The sequence below is a fragment of the Ranitomeya imitator genome, chromosome 1 (assembly GCF_032444005.1).
Source record: "Ranitomeya imitator isolate aRanImi1 chromosome 1, aRanImi1.pri, whole genome shotgun sequence".
In the NCBI taxonomy this organism is placed as follows: Eukaryota; Metazoa; Chordata; class Amphibia; order Anura; family Dendrobatidae; genus Ranitomeya; species Ranitomeya imitator.
The window spans coordinates 598,646,771-598,665,637 of record NC_091282.1 but is presented as its reverse complement, the minus strand read 5'-3'; the positions used below and the strand labels follow the sequence as shown (position 1 = coordinate 598,665,637).

The 18,867-nt window shown below is 48.0% G+C and overlaps 1 protein-coding gene across 4 annotated transcripts in view; it reads left to right on the top strand.

Moving 5' to 3' along the window:
- CRTC2 (CREB regulated transcription coactivator 2) overlaps positions 1-18,867 on the top strand; it is a 62,969-nt gene that overhangs the window by 26,899 nt on the left and 17,203 nt on the right. The gene's annotated exons all lie outside the window — the stretch shown is intronic.

Here is an 18,867-nt window from a genome sequence, read left to right as displayed (position 1 = left end):
CTACTTCCACCCCCAAATCTGATAATAATCTGATATCTTCTGAAGATATGGAAGAGCTAATTTCCATGGTGAGGGGCACCATTGGTGTGGAGGAGGAGGTAGCGAGCCACTCTGTTCAGGATGATATGGAGGGTTAAAGCCTAGGACCCCGAACGGGTTCCCTATACATGAAAATATTGAAAATCTTGTCCTTCAAGAGTGGGGCCTATCTGAGAAAGGTTTGAATGTCCCATCAGAATTAAAGAATCCCTCTTGATGGGGACTGTTCTTTATGGGAAATGCCTAAAGTGGATGTTCAGGTGTCCAGGGTAACAAAAAAAACGGCTCTACCCTTTGAGGATTCTTCTCAGCTCAAAGATCCTATGGATCGAAAAATCGAGAGCTTACTAAGGAAATCCTGGGACACATCTACTGAAAGCAAATGTGGCCTCTACATGTGTTGCCAGATCCCTTTTTCTCTGGTTACCTACCTTAAATAATCACCTTTCTCAGGGGACATCAAGAGAGGAGATTCTAAATTCCCTACCACTACTTCAGAAGGCAACAGGGTTCCTTGCGGATGCTTCTGCTGAATCTGTACGGGTAGCCGCTATGTCTGCAGTTCTCTCCAGTTCCGCTAGAAAGAACTTTATGGCTTAAATCCTGGGGAGGTAACATAACTTCTAAGTCCAAACTATGTGGCATTCCCTTTCAGGGACATTATATGTTCGGGCCAGCCCTCGATGACATCCTAGACAAGGCTACAGATAAAAAGAAAGCTCTTCCGGAGCAGAGAAGCTCTAGGAAACGCTTTTTTCGTCCTTCACGTGAGCAAGTACCCCAGAGAGATTACAAGGGTAAAGGTAAAACGGGTCGGTGGAGCTACCCCAAAGGGGGTAAAGCCAGGAATATCCTTGTCCACCCCCCCCCCCCCAAGCTCAGCAGACCCCTGAGAAACAATGACTGCTCCGGTCGGGGGCCGACTCTCAGGTTTTCTTCCCCAATGGCAGGCCATCACCACAAATCAGTGGATCCTGCGTACCATACAGGAAGGCGTGAGGTTAGAATTCGAAAGTCCTCCTCCTCACCGTCTAACAATTACCGTCCTACAGTCTCCACACCTTTGAGAATCCCTAAATGCAGATATTCTCGGTCTGCTTCAGGCAGGAGTAATCTCCCGGGTACCTCATCAGGAACTAGGAGAGGGTCACTATTCTCACCTATTTTTGGTTAAAAAAAAAAAAAAAAGCCCTCTGGGAAACACCGGGTTATCATAAACATGAAACCCCTAAATCAGGTGATCAAATATCAGAGATTCAAAATGGAATCAATCAGATATCCCGCTGATTAGTCAGGACTGGGTAATGGCTACGTTAGATCTGAGGGACGCATACTATCATGTGTCGATACATCCCTACCACAGTAAGTTCCTCAGATTTGCAGTGGCCCAAAACAATCGAGTCAGCCATTATCAATTCAATGTCCTTATATTCGGAGTCTCGTCAGCTCCACGGGTCTTTACCAAGATCATGTCAGAAGCAGTGGTCTTCATCCGAGAACAAGGGATCTGTATCATTCCGTACCTAGACGATTTTCTTATCGCTCCATCCATTCCTCGTCTGAATCAGGATGTGACGAAGGTCCTGGATATCCTGAAATCACTGGGATGGATTCCGAACTTGGAGAAGTCGGACCTCCATCCATCTTCGAGGAAAAAATTCCTAGGAGTTCTGGACTCGAGGAAAAGAATGTCCTTCTTACCCAGGGACCGTCAAGTCGATCTCATCCACAGGATCTCCAGGTTCAGGAGTCAGAGGACTCTGACCTTAAGAGACTCTATGTCAATCCTGGGTTCATTGACGTCTTGCATCCAAGCAGTCTCCTGGGCCCAGGCCCACACAAGAGTCCTTCAGTCGCACATCCTGATGCATTCAAAAGGACGCCAGAATGCATTAACCAGGAGGATTCCTCTTCCTACTCACGTAAAATCCTCCCTCTCATGGTGGCTGAACTCCCAGAACCTTCAACGAGGAGTCAGCTGGGATCAAATTCCTCTGAAGGTGCTCACAACGGATGCAAGCCAGAGAGGTTGGGGCGCCATGATAGAAGGTTCCCACTTCCAGGGGTTGTGGCCCCCAAACATCAGGTCCAGATCCTCAAATCTGAGGGAACTAAAAGCGGTGGAGGAGGCGCTAGAAGCCGCATCTGTCCTCATCCAAGATCACCATGTACGTGTAATGTCCGACAACACGACTACAGTGGCCTACCTTCGACACCAGGGAGGCACGAAATACACCAGCCTGAAGTTAACCGCTGCAGAGATTTTTTCCTGGGCAGAAAACACCTCCTTCCATCTCTGCAGTGCACATAAAGGGATCGGACAATGCCCAGGTGGACTTCCTCAGCAGGAGAGATTTCCATCCTGGAGAATGGTCTCTAAACCAAGAAGTATTCCTATCCCTGGTCCGGAGATGGGGAAGTCCCATCGTGGATCTGTTTGCCAACAGTCAGAACACGAAGTCGAGCACTTTCTTCTCCCTCAACCGAAGCACAGGGACTGGATGCCTTCTCCCATCCTTGGAAATTTGCTCTGGCATACGCCTTCCCGCCAATTCTTTTGTTGCCAAGAACGTTACAAAAGATCCGGGCAGACCGAGTCACAGCGATTCTGTTAGCACCGATGTGGCTAGGAAGAAGCTGGTACTGCCCATTAATGGACATGTCTCTGGAAGGCCCGATACTTCTACCTCAGATAGTCGACCTTCTTCAGCAGAGACCCCTGCTACACCCAGACTTATACAGACTGAAACTGGCAGCCTGGTCGAGATTCTGAGAGCCAGAGGTCTCTCAGATGACGTAATTCAAACCCTACAAAAAAGTAGGAAACCAATAACTAACGCCATCTATGGCAAAGTTTGGAAAAAAAATTCATCCTGGTGTTTCACAAACAAACCTGATCCATTCCATTCCAATATCGCACAAATATTAGAATTTCTCCAGAAGGGACGGGAGTTAGCACCCTAAAAGTTCGGGGGTCGGCAATGGGTTCCTTTTTTGATCAGGATTTAGCAGGCCACCGTTGGGTTAGACGTTTCATGACATCTGCAACTAGGATTCGCCCTAGGCTCCATGTCCAGACCCCTCTTGGGATTTGAACCTTGTACTAAATAGTCTGACCGGGGACCCCTTTGAGCCCTTATCAGCCATCAGCTTAAAAATCCTGACCCTCAAGACTGTCTTCCTAGTAGCATTCACTACGGCTAGGCGTATAGGAGAGCTACAGGCCTTGTCAGTACAAGAGCCATACTTAACCAGAACCAAGGATAGCATAATTCTTAAGCTAGACCCTTCCTTTATGCCTAAGGTGGTCTCGGACTTCCACAGAAGTCAGGATATCGTTCTACCCTCATTCTGTCCAAATCCCTCTAATCCAATGGAAGAAGTTTCACACCCTGGATGTCTGCAGGGTGGTCCTCTTCTACCTCCAACAAACGGAAGGTTGGAGGATAGACCAAAACCTATTCGTCCAGTTCTCAGGATGCAAAAAAGCAGCTAAAAGTACGATCGCTAACTGGATCAAACAGGCCATTTTTCTTGCATATTCATCCCAGAAGCTTTCACCCCCAGCATCGCTGAAAGCTCACTCCACCCGTTCAGTCTCGACTTCCTGGGCAGTTAGAGGGAACACATCGTCTGAGCAGATATGCAGAGCTGCCACCTGGTCATCGGTCCATACATTCACCAGGCATTACAGGATAAATTTCAATTGGGTCCTATCGTTTAGCAGATGCGTTCTTCAGGCAGTTGTCCCTCCCTAAAGAAATTAGCTGTTGGTATCACTCTGATACTGCTGTCATGGAAGGTGACTGGAGAAAATAGAATTGGACTTACCGGTAATTCGGTTTCTAGGAACCTTCCACGAGAGCACTAATTTCCCTCCCTATCTGATATTCTTATTGGATGATTCCTGCACTTAAGTGGTAACTATACATGCTACTGTGTCCAAAAAAAAACACTGGTGGTTGTAGGAAGGGGAGGGGTATTTAACCTCTTTGTTTCCTGTCCCCTATTAGGGCGGGGAGACATCCTCCGATACTGCTGTCGTGGAAGGTTCCTAGAAATCGAATTACCGGTAAGTCTAATTCTATTTTTTTTTAATGTTTTGGCGCTTTTACACAATAAAAGCTTTTATAGAAAAAATTATTTTTGCATCGCTTTCTTCTGAGAGCTATAACTATTTTAATTTTCTGCCGATGAGCTGTAAGGTGGCTTGGTTTTTGCGAGACAAGATGACATTTTCAGCGGTACCATTTTTATTTACATCCGTCATTTTGATTGTTTTATTGCACTTTTTGTTTGGCGGTATGATGATAAAGCATTGTTTTGCCTTGTTTTTTTTAATTATATTTTTTACGGTGTTCACTGAAGGGGTTACCTAGTGGGATAGTTTTAGAGCTGGTCCTTACGGACGCGGCTATTCTAAATATGTGTATTTTTGTTTGTTTTTTTCTTTTTTACATAAATGTGTTTATTGGAAAAATATATTTTTTTATTTAGGGATTTTTAAAAAAAAAAATATTTTTACACATATTTTACTCGGACTCCCATGACAGCACGACGAGAGAGGGGATCCGCCCATCAGGAACAGGGAACCTACAGATACAAAAGGGCGGCACCTCTCCCTTGCCTCAGTTGGTTTCCTGTTCCTGAGGGGACGGGTGCCTACAGAAGGAGCCCAGGCCGGCCGGCCGAATACGGTAGCGGGGGGATCTCCTACCTCGGCCGGTGCGGAGATCCCTGGAGACGCCACGGTGGTCCTTGCTGGATTGCACGCGGTGGCTTTCGCAGCAGGGAGCGGAGTCTGGAGGATTTCCTGCCTCCATCAGCGTCGGCGCAGGTAAGTATCTCCCATTGGTGGTGCAGCGGTACGGCGTGGTTGCGGGTGCCGGGGTCAGGACTGTGTGGGTGAGCTCCCGGAGCGCTGCGATCCATCCCCGGCGTCCTGCACCACTCTCAACGCGTGCTGGAGCGTTTCCGGGTGCAGTGACGGGGGGGGCGGAGTTAGTAGCCGCTTCCGGGTCGCCGGACGTCTGCGCATGCGCGGTCGATCCAAGATGGCGGCGCCCATCGCATCCTGAACGCCGGTTTGTCCACAAGACCTCCTGCCCTCCCTGCTGTGTCCTGGGCCAATAGGGACAGCGCTGGCCCATCTGCGGACCGGATCCAAGGGGGATTTAAGCAGGTGACCATGTTAGAACCATGCTTTTGGTCGCAATTCGTCATGGAGAGTGGTGGTGAGCAGCAGCAGCTGCCAGACGAGGTGCGTCAGAAGCCCAAGCAGAAAGACAGAGGCGACCAGTTCAGTCGTAAAAGCTCAGCCGAGCAGGGATCCAGAGCTTCGACTAGGAAAGAACCCCCTCGTATTCCGGTACTTTACTTTGGCGCACGGGTAAGTGATCTACGTGAAAGTTCACTCTGTGACGCGGGCCCCTTATACTTTATCTTTCCAGGGGAAGAAGAGTACAGACAAATCAAAACATAAGGAGTGTGCCCTCTGTGGAGTCTCCTTACCTGATTCTTGTTCTAAAAAGTTATGTGCCCCCTGTATACAACAGACGGTGAGGTCTACAGGAGTGGTTGAGTGGAATTGACTTTAGGTCAGATAGTAGTTATCACCTATATTGTCCTCCCCTAGGTAGCGGAAGAGTCTGTGAGTACGGCAAACCTAAAGGAAATGATCCGGCTGGAAGTAAGGGAATCACTACGGTCCCTATCCCAAGCGGAAGGCTCGAAACATAGGACCCCCCTGGACTCTAATTCTTCAGAGGAAGAAAGAGAGGAAAGTGCCTATCTCTCTAGTCCTTTCTCCTCTTCATCGGATGAGGAGTCTGGACGATTCTGTCTACCCTTGGATAGGATAGACAAAGTAGTCAAATCAGTTCGAGGCACGATGGGTATAGAGGAACCCAAATCACAGCCCTCAAAACAGGAGTTGATGTTTAGCGGATTGGATCGTAAAAAACATAGATCTTTTCCGGTAAACGAAAAGATCCAGGACTTGATCCTCCGAGAATGGAAAAAAACGGAAAAAAAGGGTGCCTTACCGCCAGCATTAAAACGCAGGTATCCCTTTGATGATCCGGTTGTAGATACGTGGGATAAAGCCCCTAAGTTGGATGCGGCAGTAGCAAAAGCGTCAAAGAAAGCCTCATTACCATTTGAGGATATGGGGACCCTCAAAGATCCTCTGGACAGGAAGGCAGATATCTTCCTTAAAGGTACCTGGGAGATGGCGGCTGGATCTCTCAGACCAGCCGTGGCCGCAACATGTACAGCCAGGTCATTAATGGTCTGGCTAGATCAGTTAGAGTCCCAGCTTAAGGACGGTGCATCCAGAGATACTATTCTGAAGGCTCTACCAACAATTCAGAATGCTGCGGCTTTCCTACCGGACACATCTGTGGACTCAGTCAGAATGGCGGCTAGAGCGGCAGGACTCTCTAACGCGGCTCGCAGGGCTTTATGGTTAAAATGCTGGTCAGGTGACATTCAGTCCAGAACTAAACTCGGCACCATTCCGTGTAAAGGACAATATCTCTTTGGTTCAACTCTGGATGAGTTGCTGGAAAAGGCAGGGGATGACAAAAAGAAATTTCCCAATCTGTCTTCAGCATCCTACCGCCGACCCTTCAATAGAAGGAGGTTTGGACGCGGGAAGAAACGCGGGTCCTCTCCCTCTAGAGAGAGATGGGAAGATAGACGCGGAAGAGGTACGGGCTACATGTTTCGCCGTTCCTCAAAAGAACAGAAAAAACTGGACCAATGACTAGCGATCCCTGTGGGGGGTAGACTGTCAGCATTCTCCTCAGCATGGATTGACATTACGAACAGTAAATGGGTCAGAGGCATTATAACAAAAGGTCTAAGGCTGGACTTCGATCACTGGCCTCGAGAAAAATTTAAGTTAACGTTCCTCACCCTTGAACAAGCAGCTCTAGAAGCAGAGGTCATGAACTTATGCTCCAAAAATGTTTTGATCGAAATCCCAGAATCAGAAAGAGGGAGGGGATTTTACTCTCCTCTTTTTCTGATCAAGAAGCCAGACAGATCGTTTAGAACGATCATAAATCTCAAATGTCTTAATGAGTTCCTGGTCAATGAATCGTTCAAAATGGAAACAATTAATTCAGCAATAAAAATGTTGTTTAATCACTGCTTCATGGTAGTTGTAGATCTAAAGGATGCATACTATCATGTTCCGATACATGAAGACTTCCAGAGGTTCCTGAGAGTAGCTGTGTCAATGGGGGGACAGATTCGCCATTTCCAGTTCAGAGCTCTTCCCTTTGGCTTATCAGCGGCTCCTAGGGTGTTTACAAAGCTAGTGGCCGAAGTCATGGCGCACTTACGAGAGTCTGACATCCTGATTATTCCCTACTTGGATGATTTCCTTATAGTAGGGAGTTCAGCAGACCATTGCCTTTCTCAACTAGAAACAGCCACATCCAAACTTGAGCGTCTGGGCTGGACCGTAAATTATGAAAAATCTCGTTTACAGCCCCAAAAAATACAAAGATTCTTAGGACTGTTGTTAAATTCAGAATCCCAACAGTGTTGTCTTCCTCCCGACAAATTGTTACACATCCAGCAACAGGTGTCTAAGGCAATTGATAAACCATCCATGACCCTTAGACAGGCTATGTCACTATTAGGATCTCTAACCTCTTGCATTCCCGCTGTCCGTTGGGCCCAATTTCACACCAGACCTTTACAATCCGAGGTGCTGGTTAATGATAGAGTTTTACATGGGTCCTTGCAGAGCCAGATTACTTTGGGACCAAAAGCTCTTACATCTCTTAAGTGGTGGCTAAACAATGAAAATTTATCGGCGGGAGTTCCCTGGGTGACACAGGTAACACGTATTGTAACAACAGACGCTAGCCCTTCGGGTTGGGGAGCACACATGGATAACATGATAGTTCAGGGTCTATGGAACCCCCTAACATCAGCCTCCTCCAACCAAAAAGAGTTAATGGCAGTTGAACTTTCAGTTAAAAAATTCCTCATATCTGCAGGGTCATCATGTCAAGATCCTCTCGGACAACCAGGTGGCGGTCGCATACATAAATCACCAGGGTGGAACTCATTCCGAATCACTGATGAGAGTGGCAGATCGTCTGTTCCAGACAGCTGAAAATCATTTCTTATCTTTAACCGCTCTACATATAAGAGGAAAAGAAAATGTCAAAGCGGACTTTCTAAGCCGCAACACCTTAAGGCAAGGGGAGTGGTCTCTAAACAGTCTCGTGTTCGACCAGATTGTCCACAAATGGGGACATCCAGAGGTAGATTTATTTGCCACCAGGGACAACCGAAAGACAATAAAATTCTGTTCCCTAAATCCCAGGGAGAATCCTCTGGCGGTAGACGCCTTTTTGATCAATTGGGATTTTCGGCTGGCTTATGCGTTCCCCCCGCTAGGCCTGATACCCCTGGTAATCAGGAAGATAAGAGAAGGTCGAGCAAGAGTTATATTGATTGCCCCATTCTGGCCCAGAAGGGCCTGGTTCACTTGGCTCAGGATCATGTCAGTGGAGGACCCCTGGGTACTTCCGGAGATTCCAGATTTGCTCTACCAGGGTCCGATCAACCATCCACAAGTAAAGAATCTCCATTTAACGGCATGGAGTTTGAGAGGGCGTTACTAAAAAACAAAGGGTTCTCCCCGAATTTAATTGAGACCCTTATGAAAAGTAGGAAGCAGATAACCACAACAATCTATGCTAGAACCTGGCGGAAGTTTCTGGCCTCTTCTGATTTTAATTTAGAAGAGGGAATACCTATAAAACAAATCTTAGAATTCCTGCAAAGAGGCTTAGAGCTAGATCTATCCACTAGTACTCTAAGGGTACAGGTCTCGGCCCTAGGGGCCCTATTTTCCTGTAACATCGCCAATAATTATTGGATCTCAAGGTTCATTAAAGCATCTGGTAGAACTAGACCCATACATAAAGATAAATCTATGCCTTGGGATCTCAACCTAGTCCTGTCAGCATTGACTAGAGAGCCGTTTGAACCATTACAATCAGCTTCAATTAAGGCCTTATCCCTTAGTTCCCTCCCTATTCACGTGGGGGTTGCACTTCCTATAAATGTATATATCTCACATGATACCCAGTTCCAATATATGGCTGAAATTTTGTATATAATCTGTATATAGTGTATATTTTTGTGTGCCACTAACCGCGGTAGTCCTCTCAAGACTCTGAAATACAACTGAGGCAAGGGAGAGGTGCCGCCCATTTGTATCTGTAGGTTTCCTGTTCCTGATGGGCGGATCCCCTCTCTCGTCGAGCTGTCATGGGCCTCCGAGAAATGCCGCTACCAGTAAGTAGCTTAATGCTTTTTAACTGTATTATGCTTCTCTATGCCGCTGTCACTACTGACAGCGGCATCAGAGGGGGGTAAAAGCCCGATCGGTGCTAGCACCGATCGTGGGCATTGCTGTGGGGAGTCAGCTGTCACATACAGCTGACACCTGCACCTGATCGCCACGGCGCTTCCTGGGGGAAGTTCTGGTTTCTTGGTGCTGCTGTGATCTTTTTCAATCACATCAGTGTAAACTTCTGGGCAAATGTCTTTTTGATTCAAAGCACTTGAAGCATTTTTATCAAAAAATATGCACTGATTTTGGCATCACAGCATTTGTTTTCCTCTGGGTCACTTATACAGTGTGTGACGGTTCTCCACTCTCTATGGACGGGGGTACTCACTTGGCTAGTCGTTGAGGCATACGCTGGGACACTCGGGGTTAAACAGTCCATTCGGTTTATTACCATAAACCGAGTCTCAGGTACTTGATAACATGCAGCACCAGTGCACCGTTTGGCTCTACAGTACCCACGGTATTCGATGAGCCTTGGTGTGCCTAACACGGATTAGTGTCTGTTAACTGACCGTGACGACCGCATAGTTTCCCGGATGTCTCTTACCCTCAGAGGCGTCCTCTCTGGAGGTATACCATAGGCCTCCTCTCTCTGGCTCAGCCTAGCCTGCACTGCTCTGCGTGAATCTGCACCGCTCCGCAAGGCTCCTCTCTGCAGACTTCTTGGACCCGCCGATCCACAGCAAGCCACACGGAGTTCATGAACCTGCCGATCCACAGCAAACACCTGCTATAGTCCTCTCACGTACCTCCTGAACCAATGCCCGCAGTCTAGCACCAAATGTAAGGGATTTGCACTCTTACGTGCCGCAGGATGTGTGCTTCTTTTAAAAAAAAGTCTGCGGGTTTATTTTACTTCATAAACCCAGCAGTAACAAGAAATGGTAAACAGCCTTCAGAGCAGGCAAAACAACACAACTGTCCTTAGCCGGGCTCTCTGCTCCCTCAGGCCTGTGGGCATGTGGGCATACAGGCTGGGGCAATGTCCAGCACGAAGTCTTCATAAAAAATATTTACCACCAGAAAGCCATAGACCTCTAAAAATTAACCTTTAATTGAAATATTTAAAAGGGTATATCACATAATAGTAGTTATCCAAAGAGTGCAAAAATTTACAAAATTAACTCCTTCCCGACCTGTGATGCCATGTAGGCGTCCATGTGACGCTATCCCTCAATCAGATGTGGAGGGGCGGTGTCAATTATGGCTGCCCTTGCCTTCCGCCGCTGCGTGATGCCGCCGATGACTCCACCACTTCCGGCCGCTGCTGCTCACCCCCTGCCATCCGGTATGTGCTGTCCTCTGCTCCCCCACCATCTGATTCCGCCCCCTCCGTGCACCAGTGATTGCCCCCTGATCATCCCCTGCCCCGGTGATCGCTCCCTCCACCCCAGTTTACCCATTAGGGTTAGAGTTGGGCTAAAGTTAGGGTTGGGGCTAAAATTAGGGTTGGGTTAGGGTTGGAGTTAGGGGTTTGTTGGAGTTATAATTGGGGGATTTCCACTGTTTAGGCACATCAGGGGCTCTCCAATCGCGACATGATGCCCGCAGACCATTCCATCAAAGTCTGCATTCCAAAACATCACTACTTCCCTTCCAAGCTCCGACGAAGTTTTCTCCCACATATGGGGTATCAGCGTACTCAGGACAAATTGAACAACTTTTTGGTCCAATTTCTAATTTTACCCTTGGGAAATTAAAAAATTGTGGACTAAAAGATCATTGTCTCGGATCCAAACCGTGCTGCCACCAATTTGTCATGTAACTGCTCTCAGCACGCTTCTTGGGGTTGCGCCTATAAGGGTTAATCTATCTCCCCTCTCTGTCTAGCATTCAACCTCTGTCCTATGATGTAATGGGAGCATAAATCACACACTGACCCAGGCCACACACTCGCTCATACACGCTGCCACCACTCACCGAACACACGGGCGATGAGTCCCGGAAATATTACTACTACTGTCTATCAATCATAAGGCTCACACAGTTTAAGGCTATGGATTCTTTAGAATATACAAGGTTCAACTAATTAAAGTTTTATGCTTTAATAGAAAAGGTATAGGGCGTACAATAAAAAAAGGTATAAAAATATGGTAATAAAATGTGCAAAACAGATATAAAAATAAACAGGAAAAAAAAAACTTACAGAAATAGCTAACTTTGTAGTCTGCATTCTGCTCCCTGAGGGGGGACGAATATGGAATGGAACACATCAGCTTGGCTGCCCTCAATCTGTGAACAACTTTGTATGCATACAAGCCTAATTTAGAGTTACTCTGGAGGTCAAATTTCTAGAACAGCCTCTCAGGTTAATATTATAATTGCTTGTTTTTGATTGGACCATGGCCGCTCCCCCAATGAATATATTATTTTTCTCTGAACACTCTTTGCCTAAAGTTTCTCACACATAGTGTCAGGCTGTAATTGACATCTCTCTTCAAAAGAGCTAAAAGGTGTGAAATGTTTCCCTTTCTTCCTGGTTTCCAGCAATACCCCTTGGCGAGATTGGAGACAGTAGACTGCTTGCTCAGGATACCATATGCTGTGAGACCTGCAGTCTCAGGACAGATGTTAAATTACTGCTAGTCACACATATACCTATACATATTTCGCTACACCTCCCTCCTTATGAACGTGCATGGGGGTTGACTTACAGGTCAGCTCCCGATCGCGTATCTGTTCCGCCCCAACTTGGCGAGATAGGCCATCGGCATTGCTATGATCGATTACTTTCTTATGCTGAATTGGGAAATCATATTGCTGTAATATCAGACTCCATCTAAGCAATTTCCCGTTGTCCCCAACTACTCTGTTGACCCAACTCAATGGGTTATGATCTGTTATCACGGTGAAGTTGCGCCCATTGAGGTATGGTTGCAGCTTCTGCACAGCCCACACAATTGCCAAACATTTCTTCTCAATGGTGGCATAAGCCACTTCTCTGGGCAGGAGTTTCCTGCTTAGGTAAAGAATTGGGTGCTCCTCACCTTGCTGGTTCACCTGGCTGAGAACCGCACCTAGCCCATAGGTGCTGGCATCTGTCTGCACTACAAACCTGCGAGAGAAATTGGGCCTGAAGGACAGGTGAACTATCCAATGCCGACTTTAGGGCAGAAAATGATTCCTCACACTGAGGAGTCCAGGAAACAATTTTGGGAAGCTTCCTCCTGGTCAGATCAGTTAACGGTTTGGCCAGAGCACTGTAGTTTGCTACAAACTTCTTATAGTAGCCAGCCGTACCCAGGAAGGACAGTACTGGCTTCTTGGTTTGTGGGGTTGTCCAGGCTGTAATGGCTTCTACCTTCCCTGGCACTGGTTTTAGCAGTCCTCCCCCTACCTGGTGTCCTAGGTATTGTTCTTCCCGCATAGTTACCTGACACTTCCCTGGCTTAACAGTAAGGGTACCGTCACACAGTGCAATTTTCATCGCTACAACGGTACGATCCGTGACGCTCCAGCATCGTAACAATATCGCTCCAGCGTCGTAGACTGCTGTCACACTTTGCAATCTACGACGCTGGAGCGATAATTTCATGACGTATGTGCGATGTAGAAGCCGTTGGTTACTATGCGCACATCGTATACGATATATGTTACACCATGCGATCATGCCGCCACAGCGGGACACTAGACGACGAAAGAAAGTTTCAAACGATCTGCTACGACGTACGATTCTCAGCGGGGTCCCTGATCGCAGGAGCGTGTCAGACACTGCGATATCGTAACTATATCGCTCGAACGTCACGAATCGTGCCGTCGTAGCGATCAACATTGCACTGTGTGATGGTACCCTAAGACCTGCAGTTTTAAGCCTTTGCAACACCTGAGAAAGATGTACGAGGTGTTCCTTCCAAGAATTACTAAAAATGGCTATATCATCGAGATAAGCAATGGCAAAATCATCACATACTTCCAATAAGTGATTGACCAACCTCTGGAAGGTGGCAGGGGCATTCTTCATACCATATGGCATCACCAGAAACTCAAACAGCCCGAATGGCGTTATAAAAGTAGACGTCTCCTGAGCTTCTCTGGTCAGGGGTATCTGCCAATATCCCCTACTTAGGTCCATGATGGTGAGGTACGATGCTTTAGCTAGCTGCTTTAACAGCTCGTCTATCGTCGGCATTGGGTAGACCTCATATGTACTCAGTACATTTAATTTCCTGTACTCTACACAGAACCAGGTAGTACGGTCCTTTTTCGGGACAAGAACCACAGGCGAGGCCCAGGTGCTCTGGGATTTTTGTATTACCTTGAGGTTTAGCATGTCCATTACCTGTTCCCTCATGTGTGCCTTCACCTCTGCTGACACCCAGTATGTAGACTGCTTTACTGGGGGATTAGTACCAGTGTCCACATGGTGAGTAGCTAAATGCGTCCTCCCAGGCTCCCCTGTGAAGACTTCGGTGATCTCGCTGAGCACCCCCATCAGCTCAGACCTCTGACTGTGGGATAGCTCAGGGTTAAATTCTGCTGACTCCAGGGACTCCATGTACTGAGTCCCAGCCCCCACATCTAGTATCAGATCAACCTCCCCCTCTTAAGGCAGACTACAGACAGGTAAAGGCCCCTTCACATTAAGCGACGCTGCAGCGATACCGGCAACGATCCGGATCGCTGCAGCGTCGCTGTTTGGTCGCTGGAGAGCTGTCACACAGACCGCTCTCCAGCGACCAACGATGCCGGTAACCAGGGTAAACATCGGGTAACTAAGCGCAGGGCCGCGCTTAGTAACCCGATGTTTACCCTGGTTACCATCCTAAAAGTAAAAAAAACAAACAGTACATACTTACCTACCGCTGTCTGTCCCCGGCGCTCTGCTCTGCACTCCTCCTGTACTGTCTGTGTGAGCACAGCGGCCGGAAAGCAGAGCGGTGACGTCACCGCTCTGCTTTCCGGCTGACCGACGCTCACAGCCAGTGCAGGAGGAGTGCAGAGCACAGCGCCGGGGACAGACAGCGGTAGGTAAGTATGTACTGTTTGTTTTTTTACTTTTAGGATGGTAACCAGGGTAAACATCGGGTTACTAAGCGCGGCCCTGCGCTTAGTTACCCGATGTTTACCCTGGTTACCAGTGAAGACATCGCTGGATCGGTGTCACACACGCCGATCCAGCGATGTCCGCGGGAGATCCAGCGACGAAATAAAGATCTGGACTTTGTTCAGCGACCAACGATCTCCCAGCAGGGGCCTGATCGTTGGTCGCTGTCACACATAACGATTTAATTAACGATATCGTTGCTACGTCACAAAAAGCAACGATATCGTTAACAATATCGTTATGTGTGAAGGTACCTCAAGACACAGGTCTCCCTGTCACGATGAGCCTTCAACATATTAACATGAAATACTTTGACGCTTTGCATGCTCATCTAGTGTCACCACATAATTAACATCATTTAGCCGCTTGTGTACAGTGTATGGTCTTTCCCATGCGGCCTGTAATTTATTCTGTAACATAGGGACCAACACCCAAACCTTCTGGCCCTTCTCGTAGGCCCTCAGTCTGGCATTACGGTCGTACCAGACCTTCTGGGTGATTTGGGCCTGGGTCATGTTCTCATGGGCCAGGTTGCTCAGTTTTTGCATTCTTTCTCTGAGCTGCAGTACATATTCAACCACTGAGCCTCCTGTAGTTTTGGAGTCATTCTTCCAACAGTCCTTAAATCAAGTGGCCTTATGATATCCACAGCCACTCGCTGGAAAGGCTCATCGATCACAGGCGGTGGTATCAATAGAGCTTTCTGTATATTCCCGGACTTTCCAATTCTCTGACAAACTACACATGATCGACAGTAATTGGCAATATCTGTCCCCATCTTCGGCCAATAGAAGTTTTATATGTCAAGCGAGCTTTAGGGTACCGTCACACAGTGGCACTTTGATCACTAGGACGGCACGATCCGTGACGTTCCAGTGATATTGTTACGATCTCGCTGTGTCTGACACGCTACTGCGATCAGGGACCCCGCTGAGAATCGTACGTCGTAGCAGATCGTCTGAAACTTTATTTCGTCGCTGGATCTCCCGCTGACATCGCTGAATCGGCGTGTGTGACGCCGATTCAGCGATGTCTTCACTGTTAACCAGGGTAAACATCGGGTTACTAAGCGCAGGGCCGCGCTTAGTAACCCGATGTTTACCCTGGTTACCAGCGTAAACGTAAAAAATACAAACATTACATACTTACCTTCAGCTGTCTGTCCCCGGCGCTGTGCTTCTCTGCACTCCTCCTGCATCCTGTGTCAGCGCCGGCCAGCCAGAAAGCACAGCGGTGACGTCACCGCTCTGCTTTACGGCTGACCGGCGCTGACAGTGCAGAGGAAAGCACAGCGCCGGAGGACAGACACGGAATGTAAGTATGTAATGTTTGTTTTTTTTACGTTTACGCTGGTAACCAGGGTAAACATCGGGTTACTAAGCGTGGCCCTGCGTTGGTCGCTGGAGAGCTGTCTGTGTGACAGCTCTCCAGCGACCAAACAGCGACGCTGCAGCGATCGACATCGTTATCGTATCGCTGCAGCGTCGTTTCAGTGTGACGGTACCCTTAGTCTCTTGTATTCCAAGGTGTCCAGCCAGAGGAATTTGATGAGCAATTCTCAATAATTGATACCTAAATGGATTAGGAACAACCAGCTGCTTTTCACAGTCCCAAATGTTCTGTAGTATCAGTGGGGAGAGCCTCTTTATACAGTCTGCCCTTGTCTCAGTATACTCTTTGTCAGAAGCAGCAGGGGGCTGGCCTGCAAGACATCTGAGCTTCTCCAGACTGACATCTGTCCACAGAGCCTCCTGGAAGCTCTCACCCTCAGTTTGCAGGCCCTGGCATAGGTGTCTGCCAGGCTCTGGTCTGAAGCTGAGTCTTCAGTGACGGTTATCAGGGACCTTAATGGGTCTGCCATGTGAAGAGGCTTCGGGGCCACAGTATGGGCATCCTGGCAGTTATTATTATTATTATTATTTATTGTTATAGCGCCATTTATTCCATGGCGCTTTACATGTGAGGAGGGGTATACATAATAAAAACAAGTACAATAATCTTAAACAATACAAGTCATAACTGGTACAGGAGGAATGAGGACCCTGCCCGCGAAGGCTCACAATCTACAAGGGATGGGTGAGAATACAGTAGGTGAGGGTAGAGCTGGTCATGCAGCGGTTTGGTCGATCGGTGGTTACTGCAGGTTGTAGGCTTGTCTGAAGAGGTGGGTCTTCAGGTTCTTTTTGAAGGTTTCGATGGTAGGCGAGAGTCTGATGTGTTGTGGTAGAGGGTTCCAGAGTAGGGGTGATACGCGAGAGAAATCTTGTATACGATTGTGAGAAGAGGAGATAAGAGGGGAGTAGAGAAGGAGATCTTGTGAGGATCGGAGGTTGCGGGTAGGTAAGTACCGGGAGACGAGGTCACAGATGTATGGAGGACACAGGTTGTGGATGGCTTTGTACGTCATGGTAAGGGTTTTGTAGTGGAGTCTCTGGGCAATGGGGAGCCAGTGAAGGGATTGACTGAGGGGAGAGGCCGGGGAATAGCGGGGGGACAGGTGGATTAGTCGGGCAGCAGAGTTTAGAATAGATTGGAGGGGTGTGAGAGTGTTAGAGGGGAGGCCACAGAGTAGGAGGTTGCAGTAGTCAAGGCGAGAGATGATGAGGGCATGGACTAGGGTTTTTGCAGATTCATGGTTGAGGAATGAACGGATTCGTGAAATATTTTTGAGTTGAAAGCGGCAGGAAGTGGAAAGGGCTTGGATATGTGGTTTGAAGGAGAGATCAGCGTCAAGGATTACCCCGAGGCAGCGAGCTTGTGGGACTGGGGAGAGTGGGCAGCCATTTACTGTAATGCTTCGTTGGGGGGGTCGCGTGAGATGGGGGAAAGATGATGAATTCTGTTTTGTCCATGTTAAGTTTTAGAAATCTAGTGGAGAAGAAGGATGAAATAGCAGACAGACATTGAGGGATTCTGGTTAGAAGGGAGGTGATATCTGGTCCAGAGATGTAGATCTGTGTGTCGTCAGCGTAGAGGTGATACTGAAAGCCATGAGATTCTATGAGCTGTCCCAGGCCAAAGGTGTAAATGGAGAAGAGCAAGGGCCCAAGGACTGAACCTTGTGGGACTCCGACAGATAGAGGGCGAGGTGAGGAGGTGGTGTGTGAGTGGGAGACGCTGAATGTCCGGTCTGTTAGGTATGATGAGATCCAGGATAGGGCCAAGTCTGCGATGCCAAGGGATGAGAGGGTTTGTAATAATAGGGAATGGTCCACTGTGTCAAAGGCAGCCGACAGGTCGAGGAGGATAGAGTAGTGTCGCTTGCTCTTGGCGGTTAAGAGGTCATTGGTGACTTTAGTTAGGGCAGTTTCGGTGGAATGGTGTGACCGGAAGCCAGATTGTAGGCGGTCAAAGAGGGAGCAAGAAGAGAGATGGGAGGACAGTTCAAGGTAAATGTGTTGTTCCAGTAGTTTGGAGGCATAGGGGAGAAGTGATATAGGGCGATAGCTAGATACAGAGGATGGGTCAAGAGAGGGCTTTTTGAGGATAGGTGTGATGGAGGCATGTTTAAAGCTTGAGGGGAAAACACCAGTTGTTAGTGATAGGTTGAAGAGATGGGTTAGGGTTGGGATGAAGACTGTGGTGAGGTTTGGGATGAGGTGGGATGGGAGTGGGTCAAGTGCACAGGTGGTGAGATGCGATCTTGAGAGTAGAGTGGAGAGTCGATCTTCTGTAATGGTGGAGAAGTTGGTTTTGGAGGTGGAGGGCTGGGAAATCAGGAGGAAGGGCTCTGGGGGTTGTTGACCAAAACTGTCTCTAATGCTATCAATCTTCTGCTTGAAAAATGAGGCAAAGTCTTCAGCGGAGATAAGTGGGGAGGGAGGAGGTGCTGGGGGACGGAGGAGAGAATTGAAGGTGTTGAATAACTGTTTAGGGTTGTGAGAGAGAGAGGATATGAGAGATGAGAAGTACGTTTGTTTAGTTGTGGCGAGTGTGGTCTTGAAAGTAGTGAGGGACTGTTTGAATGCGATGAAGTGCTCGTTGGAGTGGGATCTTTTCCATCTGCGCTCAGCAGCCCTGGAAGCTCGCCTCAGTTCTTTGGTCAGGCTGGTGTGCCAGGGCTGTCTGTTGATTTTGCGAGCTTTGGTATGTGCAAGTGGGGCAGCAGATTCCAAATCTACAGCTATTGTGGTGTTATATAAAGCAGCAGCGTCATCCGCATTGTGTAAGGAACTTATGCCTGTGAGGGGGAGAAGGGATTCAGAGAATGAATGTAGGTCAAGATGTTTAAGATTTCTGCGAGGGTGTGAAAGTTTGTGGGGTGGGGATTGTAGACATGGAGTGGAGAGAGATGAGAATGTGAGAAAGTTGTGGTCAGAGAGTGGAAGAGGTGAGTTAGAGAGGTTAGATTGAGAGCAGAGGCGGGTGAAGATGAGGTCCAGTGTGTGACCGTCTTTGT